The 14,137-nt window shown below is 41.3% G+C and overlaps 1 protein-coding gene and 1 long non-coding RNA gene across 4 annotated transcripts in view; one reads left to right on the top strand and one right to left on the bottom strand.

The window, feature by feature from the left end:
* Nucleotides 1-14,137, top strand: part of CLYBL (citramalyl-CoA lyase) — a 206,800-nt gene that overhangs the window by 16,379 nt on the left and 176,284 nt on the right. The window lies entirely within an intron of this gene.
* LOC140701171 (uncharacterized) lies at nucleotides 40-5,331 on the bottom strand. Its single transcript, XR_012080089.1, has 2 exons — nucleotides 5,276-5,331; nucleotides 40-541 (listed from the first exon to the last, which is right to left on the bottom strand). It is a non-coding gene; the product is annotated as an uncharacterized lncRNA (long non-coding RNA).

The following is a 14,137-nucleotide window of genomic DNA, read 5'->3' on the forward strand; positions in this document are numbered from 1 at the left end:
AGGCACTTATTAAAAATTATTGGATGAGAAAAATCATCATATGGTCACAGTAAACAGAATTTATTACTAATTATCCACTTGACATGAGAGGATGGAAAGGCAAGCTTTTTTGGTGTGAGTGTGGGTGTATGTATGTTTTCCTAGATTATAGATTTGTCTAAACATTCCTGCTAATTTAAGATGTCAAATCTGAAGATTCTTTCTTGGCTTGAGTTTTTGAACGCAGTCCAGGGCTGTTTTCAGATTCCTCAATGTTCTCCTTTTTGGAAAGAGTTTTCCAGAGCATGAAGGGGGAGTCTTCTGTACGTGCTTGTCTACATTATTCATTTATCAACATGAGTTGTGGTAGAGGGAGATCTTAATGGCAGAACGAGGCCTCACCCCAGCACAGAGGTGTCACTGGGAGAACCTGGTCAGTCTGAGTCTGTGTGGTTGAAAGTGCTTCCCCATCAGTGTTTCTGTCCCAGGTTCATTTTGTTTATTTCAGAATTTCTCACCTGTGGAACACATTCTTTTCCTCAACTCAGGACCAATTCAGTATCTGGAAGGTATATTACAAAAAAAAAAGTCATGATCTTTCAACTCAATGGAGGAACCTTAGCAGAATCCAAAACAACATTCACTTTCATTTGGGAATCTTCTTTTCTGCTTTTGTTTTTTCCTTCCAACTTATCATTCCCCCGCCCCCTGCCCCAGACACCCTAGGTGTTACTAGAGTGAGGCATCATAGAGGGGGTGGACCCCCACTTTGATCGTGGACTCCTTCCAGCCAACATCGGAATTTCTAAGCTGCTGTTGGGAAAGAGCCTTATGTCTTTTCCAGTGGGAATTAATGGACCCACGGGTTGATTTGGGGTGGAACCCGCACCTGTTCAGGAACTCTGCTGCCCATTGGAGGTCTGTCGAGCTGTACGCTCCTTGAGAACAGGGCACCACCTCTCTGCATGTTTGTCTCTGTGCAGAGCCTGGGTGGAGCATCTTACTGGTGAGTTTCTGAAACCAGCTGGATGGCTCCACACATTCTGCTGTGTGTGGGAACGGCTAAGTGTTAGCAACTAGCCAGTGACCAGCAGTGATGAGCAGTTTTTAGGCTCCACAAACGCTAATGTGCTAAATGAGGACCCCAGGCATCAGCTGAGGAAACGACTTTTAAAAATGGAAATAGGACCTGTTGACACAGGTGCCTTTTACTAATTAGTATACTGGTTTTGAGGATTTAGTAAAAATGTTAGCATTTCCAGGATTGTTGTTAATGAGGGATGAGAAACTTATCTCTTTATCTTCACAACCATGCAGTTTACTGCTTGATATGGTTTTCTTTTTCTTCTTCTTTTTTTTTTTAATGTTTTTAAGTTTGAGTTTTGTTTGAATAAGGATAAAAGCACTTTCTTGCAGGACTCATTGATTTTTATTATTCAGGTAAAGGGGAAAAGTATTTCCTTCATAGAACAGTTTTTTTCAATGTGAAATTCTAAAACATATCAGTGGTATTCTTTTTAAGTTAGAAGTCCTTGTAACACATCTCTTTTCATTATTCACTGATTGGTTTATACATCCTCCTGAAAAGAATGAGAACTATGCCCCTACTAAGTCCGCGGCCACTCCTAACAAGAGGGAACGGGAGAAAATTTCCCAAAGGTCTTTTCCATGCCGGGCATTTGGAGGTCCTTTATTTGGTGTATTTCACATGAGGTATGGACTCTGTTCTAAGAAATGTGTAGTCTAAGTGGGAACAGGGAGGGGAGAGTGACTTTCAGAGGGCATGGGGTCTGTTCACAGAGAAATTGACCTCAGCAGATGTGAAAGGATGATAGGAGAGGGAAAGGCATTCCTGGCTGAGGGAACTGCATGTGCAAAGACACCGCCGGGGAGTTAGGAGTGGGTCATTGTGGAGTATGGAGTGCCTTGTGGCCGAGGGGCTAGACATGAAGCTGAGCATGTGGGTTGGAATCAGGCTGTGAAGGGCTTCTAAGGCCAGGCCAGGCCAGGATTTCAGATATACATCCTGTTAGTACTCGGAGGCTGTGGAGATGTTTAATCTCTCAGTCTCCATCATGTTAATTCTTCACTGTATACTGTGGTCTAGGTGGTAGTCCCATGTTTCAACTTCTTGCCTCTCTCTTTTCTTTTAATTACATTCAAAATGTGCTGGGACACCTAACTGGAATAGAGAAGTGATGAAACTGCAGCCTCTGGGGCAGGCTATCTATCCTCTCCTTCCAGTGCACTTACTATATTTAAATGCTTCTAGTTATTTGGAGCCTTCAGGTGACTTCATTTCTCTGAGTACTATACACTTAGTTTCCGACATCTGCAGTTAATTTCTTAAGAGACCTTAATGAGAAACTTCAAACAGTTTAAATGTCAATTACCAAAAAAGTGAGGTTTTCAAGTTCCAGTAATCTGCCTATATTGGTCATTGGAACGCAATCCCAGGTGGATGTAATTTAAGACAGATGCCATTCCAGAACTTCAGTTACAAAGAATGTGTATGTTTTCAGGACTAACAAGCCAGGTCCTGTTGTCGCTGCAGTTGCAGGACTGTCTACAGTTCTGGCTTATCTGGAATGGGCTCCGTTCACCGCACTCACTCTGGCTCTGTGTTTTGGCTGGTGCTTTTAAATATCAAACAATCCAAAAGCTACTATGTATATAAAAATATGTTGAGAATATAGTAGATGTTATAATAATTTCCATTTTTAACCCTACACTTTTGAGGGGAAAAAGGTATTCATTGTGTACTTTAAAGGGGAGGGTATAGCTCAAGTGGTCGAACATGTGCTTAGCATGCACAAGGTCTTGGGTTCAATCCCCAGTACCTCAAATAAATGAATGAACCTAATTACCCTCCCCTCAAAAAAAACTAAAACAAATTTAAAAATAAAAAAAAAAGCTGACCATTGTGTACTTTATCATAAATTCTTAATGAGAGTGTTAATCTTAAATTTCTGATCAAGAAATTCTGATGCGTTTGGCGTTTGCTACTCCCAATTTTTTCCCTTGTGTTCCTTCCTTTGCCTTTATTTTTGAATTAGATAAAATGCATGAAGAAAAGAGTTGAATATGGTGATGAGTATTATTTTAACAAAGTAAAACTGAAAGCATGCAAAATACATTAACCTTGTATTTTCTCCGCAGGTCACTTAGTGGGTGTTACATCCTTAGTCGTTTGTGCTACAAAGTAAATAATTTTTGGCAGCTGGTTTAGTTTTCACCACTTCTAAGCCTATGACAAACGATCTTAGAAGATCTTTGGTCTTAAAAAGGAAAGCTTTTTTTGTTTGAGTTTTAAGTTCAGCTGTGTTTTTTGAGGGCTTTTTTATATAAGACATTTATATGGAATTGTGTTTTATTTGAATTTGAAATTTTAAGTTTTAAAAGTAGTCAGAGCCAGCCATATTGAACTGTTTTCACATTTTGACATTTAAAAGTTAATTTGCCTTTTCTATTTTTAAAAGATACTGAGAAACATCCCTGCTCTGCCCCAGCACTAGGCATTCATTATTTATTAGTCAACTGCTTTTTGAAAATTGAGAAATTATTTTAATTGTATGGTTTTAGGTTTTTTTATTCCACCAGGAGAACTAATGTTGTAAATATTCTTAGATCTACCATCTATCCATTTATCCACTTAGCGTGTCACAAGTCACTTTCAGGGGTAAGAAATAGTCATACAAATTTAGATGTATCTGAACTTGTGAATTTCACATATTTTCTAGTAATCAGCCCTGTTTTAAAGGTTTCTAGGAGTTCTTTCAAAAGCAGCTCCTCAGTGCTGTGTGTGGCATGTTGTGTGTTGTTAAGACTTCATGTGAATACAGAGGTACTGAATCATGCAGTTTACAGAACCCATCATTTTTGCTTGTATGCTAACGTGATCACTTTCCCAAGTATGGTAATCTTTGTGTTGTGAGATATGTGTATCATATAGGGTGTATACAAAACTGATATCTGGCTTATCTGATTGGAATGTGAACGTTAACATTTTCCAGTAGTTACCTCTCACCACACAAATCAAGGGATACCCACTACATGTACATGTAAGTCAAAATACAGTGGATCAGTTGCCTAGTCAGCTTCGCAGGTGTAAGGCTGGGATGTGAGTTCTCACCTCCCCTCTGTCCAGAGAGACTCAGTGACTTACTCCTGCTTTTTCTAAGTAACGCAGTGAAGCCTGTTTGGTTTAATCAGCAGCCTTGGGAGTTGCAGCAATCACTTGAAGTATTGAGTGGAAAAGTTGGAAAAGTCAGGAGGCCAGAAGTGAGAGACATATCCTCATCCTTTCCCTGGTGGCTCCTCACCTGCAAACTTGCACCAGGGTGGTAATAAAATTGTAGGAGCTCATTTTATGTGAAACCATTCGCAGCCTGAGAATTTGGGGCTAGCTACCTCTCATACTTTTAAGATACTAGAAGGTGTCATTTATAAGCATGGAGGGCCTGAAGGAAGGCAGAACAGGCTTGTAAACCTTAGCTTTAGGGCCCTGGACGGTAATCAGTTTGTAACACAGTTTAGAGTCTTAGGTTATCAGAATCAGAAATGTGCCTTTAAGCGTTGCAGGCAAATCTCATGAAACATCTGAGTATAAAAGGCCAAGATGATGACCAGTTATTTCCTACTTGTTATTGTGATACTGTGTTTTCTTCTTCTGCCCTTGTGGATAAGGATGGAGAGGAAGAAGTTCCCTGCTACAAGAGGAACAAGTAAAATTGAATACTTTTGTTGGTTAAAAAAAGAAAATGTTGGCTGTGACGATAGTTGTGTGTCAGTGCCACAGATAATTTAGAGGTTTTACCTTGAAACAGCTACTTTTGCACAGTTCCTGCTTCTTTGCGTGGCTGACTCTGAGTTCCCAAGCTGGGGCAGGTGTGTGTGACGGGCATCGCCCTTGGTGCTGGGGTGATGGGGAAGCATTTCCAGCTTCCATTGGCTCATAAGGTGGAGGGTTTCACCATGGGAACAGGACTCAGGTTCTTGGCTGCCCATGGGAATGACAAAGGGCCCTTAGAGTGGGCCAGCCCACCTTCAGAATCTCTCCTGACAATCCCAAGAGAAGTTCTTTAACTGAAACCATGGAGGAAGCCAGAAGCTTAGGTGAGAATTCAACAATCTGTAGATCAAGAAAGGTCTGCAGAATCTACCTGGGCGTAACAACGTGTGTGACCAATGGTAGATACTCCAGGCTTTGCCTCCTGAACACTACAAATGTGACTATTTAAATCTCAGTGTTCCAAGTCCCCACTGCATGTCCTCTTCCAGGAGTTAGATATGTTACCTGAATGTCTCCCCATCTGGTCAGAACTGTCCCTGAAGCTCAGTGGTGGCCCTCCTGCTCTGGGGTCCTATTGTGATGAGAGCCACTGGTTCCTTCTACAGCCCTCTTGTTTGTCCTCTTTCTCTGGCCAATAGGAAACATTCTTTCTGATTCCCATAGGTGACCCAGAGGGACTCTCACAGTGGAAATTGTAGGCATTCAGTAATATTTCCACCTTTCATATCAAGATCCAGTTCTTTCCAGAGGATACAGATGGGATTGGGCCGCAGTGAGATGAGGTCATATTATCTGCAAGAAACCACTGCTCCCTCTGAGCCCCAGGTCCCTGTTGCACAGGGTTCCTTTTTAAGCCAGGTTCCTTTTTAAGGCTTCTTTCTTTCCCAAGGAGATTTTATGCTGATCCTCTCTTGAAGATCCCAGAATGTTCTAGTATGTGCCTTTCTGCTTGGAACTGGTGTTTATTCACTTGAAGGCACTGTCTGCTAACACACCTACTGCAAATCACTAGTGATTTCTTCTCCAGTGGTGTGGCAGAAAGGCTCTGCCCACTCCCAGTGGCCCTGAGGGGTGCCCGGAGCTGTTTGGGTGTGGATTCTCTGATTAGGTCGCCTTGCTCACTGCCCCTGAGCGCCGCACCACGTGAGGGTGGGACCCAAGCTGGAAGTGGGTTGTTCCCACAGGCAGAGACAGGCTTGAATGCTGGCTATACACCCCCATTCTGTCCTGCAGAGGCAGCTCTGGGCATTCCTTGTTTAACTGTCATGTGGGCTACTTAAGCAGTGCTTTTCTGAGAGGGAAAATGAGGGGTGTTGTCCTGGTAAGTCACGTAGTGCCTCTTTCAGAGCTACTCCATTTATGCCTCCTCCCCCTTCCTCCCCCTTCTTTACCCTGGAGCCCCTTGTACTACAAGCATCAGTGTTTGTGAGGATGGTCTTCCTGCAGTTGAGGGAGCCTTCAGGAGGGCTGCTGGTTAGTACAGTCTCTGAAAAAAATTCCTAGTAATAACTCAGGCACCAGCATGGTAGAAGCCCAGAAGATTCAAAGAAATGCTTAAAGTGGAAGAGTTGTGGGTGGGGACTTGGCCTGTTTCACAAGTGTTGACCAAAGCAATTCTGAACAAGATAGAGTTTGATGGACTCTTACCTTGGACATATTATTTTTGGCCTCCCTTTTTTCTTTTCTCCTTTTTCCTTTCTCCTTCCTCTGTGACCTCTCCTCCCAGCTGAGCTCTCCTGTCCCCAGTGGACTGTGTTCTTTGTCTTGACCCCAGCTCTGCCCTCTCCTGGATCCTATTCTTATTCTTGAGGAGGACTGAACTCTACTGAGCTCTTTCTATGCGGAAGGATTATGCTTTTATACATTAATATTATCATGAGGAAAGTATTCTTTTGGCTATTTTACAAGTGAAGAAAGTGAGATTCAGGAAAGTTAGATGACTTACCAAGTTTACGCTCCTGCTAAAGGATGGAGCAGGAGCCCAACACCTGTTTATGAAGCCTGTTTGCTGAACCACTGCATTTCAGTCCTCTAGTCCGGACACCTTTGGAAAGAATAATTCTTTGACTATTATTAAGAGATACTAATATAAAATGCCCATCAACTGGGTCTTTGTTAAATAAATAAATGATGATACAGTCATACCACAGTAATGATGTAGCTATTAAAAAGAATAAGGTAGTTTCCATGAATGATGGAGGAGCTTGATTGCTCTAATCCCCCCAGAAAACATTTATAATTTGCACAAAGTATTTTTTAAGTTTAATTTTTAAATTTTTTAAATTATTTTTTAAAATTTACTTTATCATTATTATTTTTTAATGGCGGTACTGAGGATTAAACCCAGGACCTCGCACATGCTAAGCAGGTGCTCTACCACTGAGCTACCCTCTTCCCCTGCACAAAGTGTTTTTTTAAAACCAGCTATTTTAAGGCACTAGAGAGCAAGCGAAATCAGGCAGAAACTGGGACAGAACCTACCCTTGAAAGACAAAGTACAACGGGTAAGTTTTGCAAGTTTATGGCTTTTTACCTGTAGACACTCCCAAATCCACCTGATGTAAGTGGCAAAAAGCCACAGCCTCACTGCATTAAGGTGTTAGAAGGCAGAGGTGGAGACTGGCACAGCTGCCAGAAAGTCAGGAGGGAAATCCCAGAGGGGAGGGAGCTGCCAAGGGGGTAAACCCCACAATCTGTATACAAAATGGCACAAATTCTTGGCTAGTCACTAAATTATACGTGTGTAGGAAAGATCCCAAGGGGACTGATGAAAAAGCAGCAGCCTGAAGCTGAAAGAACTGAGCAGAGATCTTAGCTACTGCCCACTGTAGGGGAGACAGAGTTTGATGTTTGTGTTCAGCTGAGTTAACTGTCTATTAGTCTTCAGAGAAATATACAGAATTGAGAGTCTATACAGCATATTAATCTTAATGCCCAATGTCCTTTCAAAAATCACTATATAGCATGTATCAAATCATTATGTTGTACACCTTAAACTAATACAATGTTATATGTCAGAAAATTATTCTCGCCTCGGAAATAACTTGTCCTAGAAACCCTTACTTATTCCCTACCATTCTGGGACCAAGTGGGCCTCTCTGCTCCCGTAGTTCTTGTTAACGCTTCTGTCCTACCCTCGGAGAGGTTGTGCCATTTGGTGGGAAGATGACAGGGTTTGGAGTTGGACGGATTTGGTTTCAGCTCTAGTCCTTCAGTCTATTGGCTACGTGAGCTCAGGCGAATCATCTGATATCCGCCAGCCTTAGTTTTCTCATGTGTGGTGGCAGTACTACTATTTATTTTGCTGAAACAGAAGGACTAAAGATAATATACGTGAAGTTTCTTAGCATGGTACCTGTTAGAGTTGTTATTCTTCTAACACTTCGGACTTGTATTGAATCTACCTGATTAAATGTCTTTCTCTCTCACTAGACCGTATATTCCTTGAGGCCAGCAGTGCTTAATAACTGTTGAATTGAACTCTTGACCGTAAGTTTGAATGTTAAGAGAGTAGGCTTGCTAAGTTACAGGAGTGATTATCATTCATTGCAGGATTTCATGTAATATAAAATTTGGAGTTTTAGGCATATTTTCAGCAAAAACTCCTCAAATTGTGTCTTCGAAGAAACAATTTAATCTCCCCAGTTAAAACACTAACCCCAGCTTTGACACATGCTTTATTTTAGATATATCTTAACCTATTCTCCATTGCTCACCTTTGCTACAGGTTTTAAATGTATGGCTAAATAGGACTATTAAAATTTACCAAAGTCTTAAAGTCCTGTGGGGAAAATATTGAGTAGTCTAAAGAAAAGATCACCTATTAGCTCATGATGCTTGAAAACAGAGGCAAGACCTGCTGGATCTGGCTAAGCTTCAGCTGATGCAACGTCAGCAAATGCCTGGGCCCGGGCAGGGCTGCAGATGTGTCCTAAACATGGTGTGTCAACTGGTTCTCTCTGCCTGGCTAGCGTGAAGTGCCCCTGGGGGCCTGGATACCCTGCTGAGCCCATTCCTCTCGCTAGAGTGGTTTGGGCATCGCAGCCTCCCCACACTTTTGAGAGATGTCTGATTCTAAGGGGCAAAGTTTAAAAGAGGGCATTTATGGGTAGCAGCAGATATGGTTAACTTTGCTGTGTACAACATGCCTTGAATCTTATTTTCTTGGCTAGTGTATAGATAAAATGATACTCCTGCTGTCAAGTAAGAAAAATGAATGGTTCTGGATTCTCTCCATGTCCTAACCCATTCCATTATGGTCACAGTAGCAACAGAGAACATTGAGCCTCTGAATAATTCAGGCAGAAATGACTACACTGTGCTTTCATCATACATTGTTTCATAGATATTAGTAACCATAGCAATAAATAGTCGGGAAAATCCAGTTCTAGAACATCAGCATTTAGAATCATTCTTAAAGGAGCGCCCCAATTGTTTAGCAATTGTTCAAATGCATTTATATATGACAAATGAAAGCCAAAATAAAAAATCAAAATAAAACATAAAATCTATCCTTTTAGCGTACACACCTATACAAGGTGACTGTATTTTTAGAACCACAAATTGGTGTACACAGTTTGAGCACATGATTTGAGTATACTTATGGAAGTGGCTAATTGGACAAAATATTTAAAAATAAAATTATCAGGGAAAATTCCAGGCATGTGATTGATACATACTTAATTGAAAATTTATATTTTCTATGTATTGTGTTATTTTAATTAAACAGGATGATGCAATTTTAATCTAGCTTTTGATACTATACAAGTAAATTTTGAATTTGATCATTTATTTTTGGTGTTCTTTTAATAATGAAAATTAATGCTTAAAGTACCTATCAACTTAAAACAATTATTTATTTTTTCAGATAAGGCAGTTTAATAGACTGAGTGGTTGTAGACTAAACTATTTAATATTTTTACTTGTCTCACGGATTTTAAAAAGCATTTAGCTTGGAGTCAAACATATTTCACTATGGTTTTGTATGTGAATTGACATAAAATATCATATTCAGTGTTTCACTAGCTTCACCATGTTAGGTGGAAGGGTTTTGTGTGTGTGTGTGGTATCAAATACTCTTTTGTGTTTTGTTTAAATCCATCTCTACTTGCTTTAAATAGCTTGAATTATTGCTAAGGCCAATGGAAAATATTTTAAGTGTAAAAATGTGGTTTTTTCCCACAGTGTTCTTTTGAGTTGTTGATAGATTTGAAAAACATTTAGCAGGTTTCCTCCCTTTCTTAAGCTGTGCTTCCGAAGAAATATCCCTAGCAGACATGCTGCAATATGTCAGAAACACTGCCGTATTACAGATGCAACATCATCTAAAAGGAAAAATTGAGTGTGGGTTTGAAGTTGACAAGTGATGAAAGTAGCCCTGGAGTTGTCAATTAGAAAGTGAAGGCCTGGAACCGATAACTTAATGGGCAGTGCCCCCTGCTATTTTGTCTTCAGGACTGTAGGATTGTTACTGCTCTGGAAACATATATGCACGTACCCAGACGTAGACATGTGTACGCAAATATGCATGTGTGTTCATGAATATATGGCGGGCAGTGCAAACCCAAACTACTCATGCAGATCCATTTTCCAAGAATGTTCCCCTTATGAGAGGACTTAACAAAAAGAATAAGTGCCTAGTTTTACTTTGTTTTACATATATCGTCTTTCTAACAGGATTTTTATTGCTTGGTTTTATAAACCATATTGCCAAACAACAAATACATTATTTTTTTCTGTGGAGTTTTCTCTGAAAATTCGTGCCTTCAATCCTGCTGGGCGTCTTTTCTCAAATCTCCAATGTAAGCCTGTAATCGTACGTTATTTGCTGTTGATGCAACCCCAAATGACACTGATGCTGGGCTGATTTTAAAATATGAGTAATTAGTCATTTGTAACCCATAGGTTAAAATGAGTTGTTAATAGATAAAGGAAGGAACACAAATGAACCAAAGCCATTTAGATTGTGCTACTGACACTGTATGCATCTTTCCATTATTTATTATACTTCCACAAACAAATCACTTTATTTATTTAAAAAGTCCTACAGCAGAAGGAAGGAGAGCACAGAAAAAGAAGATCCACGATGAACTCAGCGGAGTGAGGTGTTTCTGAGACTGGTGCATTTCCCTTTTTGAAACATCAAGTCATATTAAACCTTTTAAAATTAAATTTTGAAATAATGTTCCCCAGTCTTTTGAGTGGAATTTTAAAATGTGACAGAATGCAAAAAGAGCATACCTATGATGATAGAAACTGACAGGACACGTCTCAGGGAGGACCCCTCCTCTGCAGAAGAACGCCTATAAGGGTCCCATGTTCTCAGACACCGTGCACAGTGATTCTGAGAGATTCTTGGGAAGAATGCTCAGGTTTGGTTGAAAAGCCCACACTCGTTGGGGAGAGGTGGGGGCCTAAGTCCTGGGCATTCTAACCCTTCAGTACCGCAGCTGTGGCTAATGTGGACCTCTTGGGAAGATGGCCCTGGTCACAGGGAATATGCAGTCACTGTCCGCCAAACCCACGAATGGGAGGACTGGCAGCGGCCATGGGGGGGGGGGTTGCTTCAATCCACTACTAGGGTGAAAACCAGGGTGTTGGCTCCTTTCTAATCTACTCAAGGGCTCGCTCAAGGCCCTCAGCGGCCTTCATGAGGACTTTGCCCATGGGCTCATGGGGTTCCTCCCAGGTACATATTTGTTGCTGGAGTCATCAGAGTCTTTCCTTCCCAGAATCTTTTGACTTTCCCCTGAAGAGAAAATGCAGGAGGTCTGCACTAAAGGGCCAGGAGGCTTGGCATGCCGTGCTCCTGTCTGCTTCCCGAGGCAGCTCCCAGTGGACTGGTTCCCACTACCTGCCGGTTTGTGCACTGCTCTGGTGACAATAGCCCAAGTGTTGATTAAGTGGTATTCACGTATTCTGAATCACTAGTCGTCCTCATCATTGCTGTTTTTTTTTAATGTTTACAGACCTTCAGGCTTTTCAGCAGCATGATTTGAAGTCTCTATCTTTGTTACCTAGTATCTGTAATTGTCTATATTCTCAGGTTTTCAGATAACACTTACATCTTCAGTAAGATAGAAACGGAGAAGGGAATTGCTTGAATAGGTGGGAGTCTGAACCAAGGGACACATGCATTTCTGACACATTTGCAGGAAATCATCTCATTTTAATCTTTTTATCCATAACCACGTTAAAATTTGTCCATGCAATATAAGTAGTTGAGGGAACGCTCACTAGCAGCCACCACTCTATGCCTTTGCTCCTCAGTTTGGATCGTTCATGGCAGCGATGTTTTAGGCTGGGCGTCCCAACCCATAGAGAGCCATAAATTTATTTATTGGGTCATGACAAGCATTTGAAAAAATGAGCCATAATAAAATAGAAACTGTTCTAGTCAAAGTACATCACAGGTTAAGTTTTGCTTTGTAAAATTCTATTTTTTTAAATATGTGGGAGATGTGTGTGTGTTTATGGGCTCTCCATATAGAATGTTTTTTTCTGTGAGTTGCAGTAAAAATGTTTTTGAAAAATACTGCCTTAGGGGAATTTCTGATCTAGGGAGATGGCTTTCTTTGGGGGAGTGTGGCGCATTCATAGGCAATGAGCCATGTCCTGAGGATCTTTTTTCCTGCGGTGGAGTTGTTGCCTGGTTGAAACTCAGCATTCTCTTCCCATGATCATGCTATTGCAGAGTGGTTGGTTGTAGTTAAACCAGCACTCTGGGACATTGTGGGGTTGAATGGGCTTGTGTGAGGTCTCCTGAGTGCCTCACTGTCCTATGTGATGTCTTTTCCATTGGGAAAAATTCATTTTCAGTTCCCAAGAAGCAATTTCTTGATGAATTATTTTTAAAGGATTTGGTGAATCTTTGAGCATAACCTTGTCATAAATTAGGCTCTGCTTTTCTATACTTTCTGATTTATTTAATAGTAAAATCCATTACCTTAAGTGGTCTGTCATGCTTCCTTACCTCTTTTTCATTTCTGGTGAAGAGTGAAGTGTTATAGGAACCCAGCGTGGCCTGGAGTGCATAGCATTGCTGACAGACAGCAGAGGAAGGTGGCTGGCAAGTCCCAAGGTCAGAACGTCTGTGTGTCTGCACCCCCTAGCAAGTCTTGATAGAAGGGCATCTTCCTGAACTTGAAGGATTTATAATCCACCTCATCAGGGTCCTTTTCCTGTTGAAGCCAGGGTGTCTTCATATAAGATGTGCTCACATGGAAGCTGCCTACTCTTCTGTCAGTAGCATTTATTGACCACCCTGTCCATGTGAGGCACTCTGCTAGGCCCTGGGCTCCGGCACTGAGCAAGGCGGGCACGAGCCTGTAGAGCTTCTGTTCCAGCAACCCTGCTTCTGGGCCATCTCGCATTCTGGCCTTTTGTCCACTGGGCTTTTTAAGGGCCGAGCTGTGTGATAGATTTAAGCTTCCAAAGTGGCAGGTGGGCTTGACGACCACTGTGTCCTCATATAAGTGGAGCCAGGTGTCCAACATGTGAAAGGCTGCAAGAGAGAAGGGATTACCTTCTACAGATCCTTTAAAGAGCAAATATTCTGGATTTTTAAGGCCCAGCTCAACCAAACAATAGTTAGGGCACAGGCTTGTTCACAGACAACAGTCAGAGAGGACATCGTGCATCAAATCAAGATTAATTGCTTTGGTGTGGTCTCTGAAAAACCTTCTTTAGGTTTTTCCAAACCCTTCTGTAGCTTCCCAGTTCCATTGTTTCTAAACCCTTGTGAAACTTATCCATGCCACACTGCCACCCTTCAAGCACAGCTCCGTACTAGGAAGAACTTACTTCACTGCCTGTTTTTCCTGAGGTTTATAAAAACAAAACGTGTGAAGGGAATGTATGCCGATTCTCTTGGGACTAATTAAGCAAACAGATTCAGGGAAAGAAAGCAGAGAAGATTTAGGATGGTTAAGATGTAAAAAATGTAATTTTTGGGAAAACAGCCGTCAGTTTTTCTACTCAAGTGTTTTTCCGAAGGGCAGAGGGCAAGAAGCATCTTACATCCTCTCAAAGCTGAGACACATTTCAACATGGAGATAGTAGAAGCAAATTTGGTGCCCAAGACAGGTGCCAGATTTTAATTACAGTTGGCATTTCTGAGCATGCTTTTGGCAGAGGTGGCCATCTTGTTGGAAAAGCCATAGATTTTGACACCAGCAGTATGGGTGCCCAGTTGAAAACGACTGAAAATAATTCCCCTCCTATTTTCATCATGTTGATTGTGGGCGAAAACTTGAGTGGTTAATATTTAAACAAGATATTCTCTGTTCAGAGAAAACAGTTGTTCTTTGGAATTGTTTTGGTGGTTTGGTGTGTTAGCTCTGGGGGTAGTAATTTCTATCTTAGAGC

The sequence above is a fragment of the Vicugna pacos genome, chromosome 14, assembly GCF_048564905.1.
Source record: "Vicugna pacos chromosome 14, VicPac4, whole genome shotgun sequence".
In the NCBI taxonomy this organism is placed as follows: Eukaryota; Metazoa; Chordata; class Mammalia; order Artiodactyla; family Camelidae; genus Vicugna; species Vicugna pacos.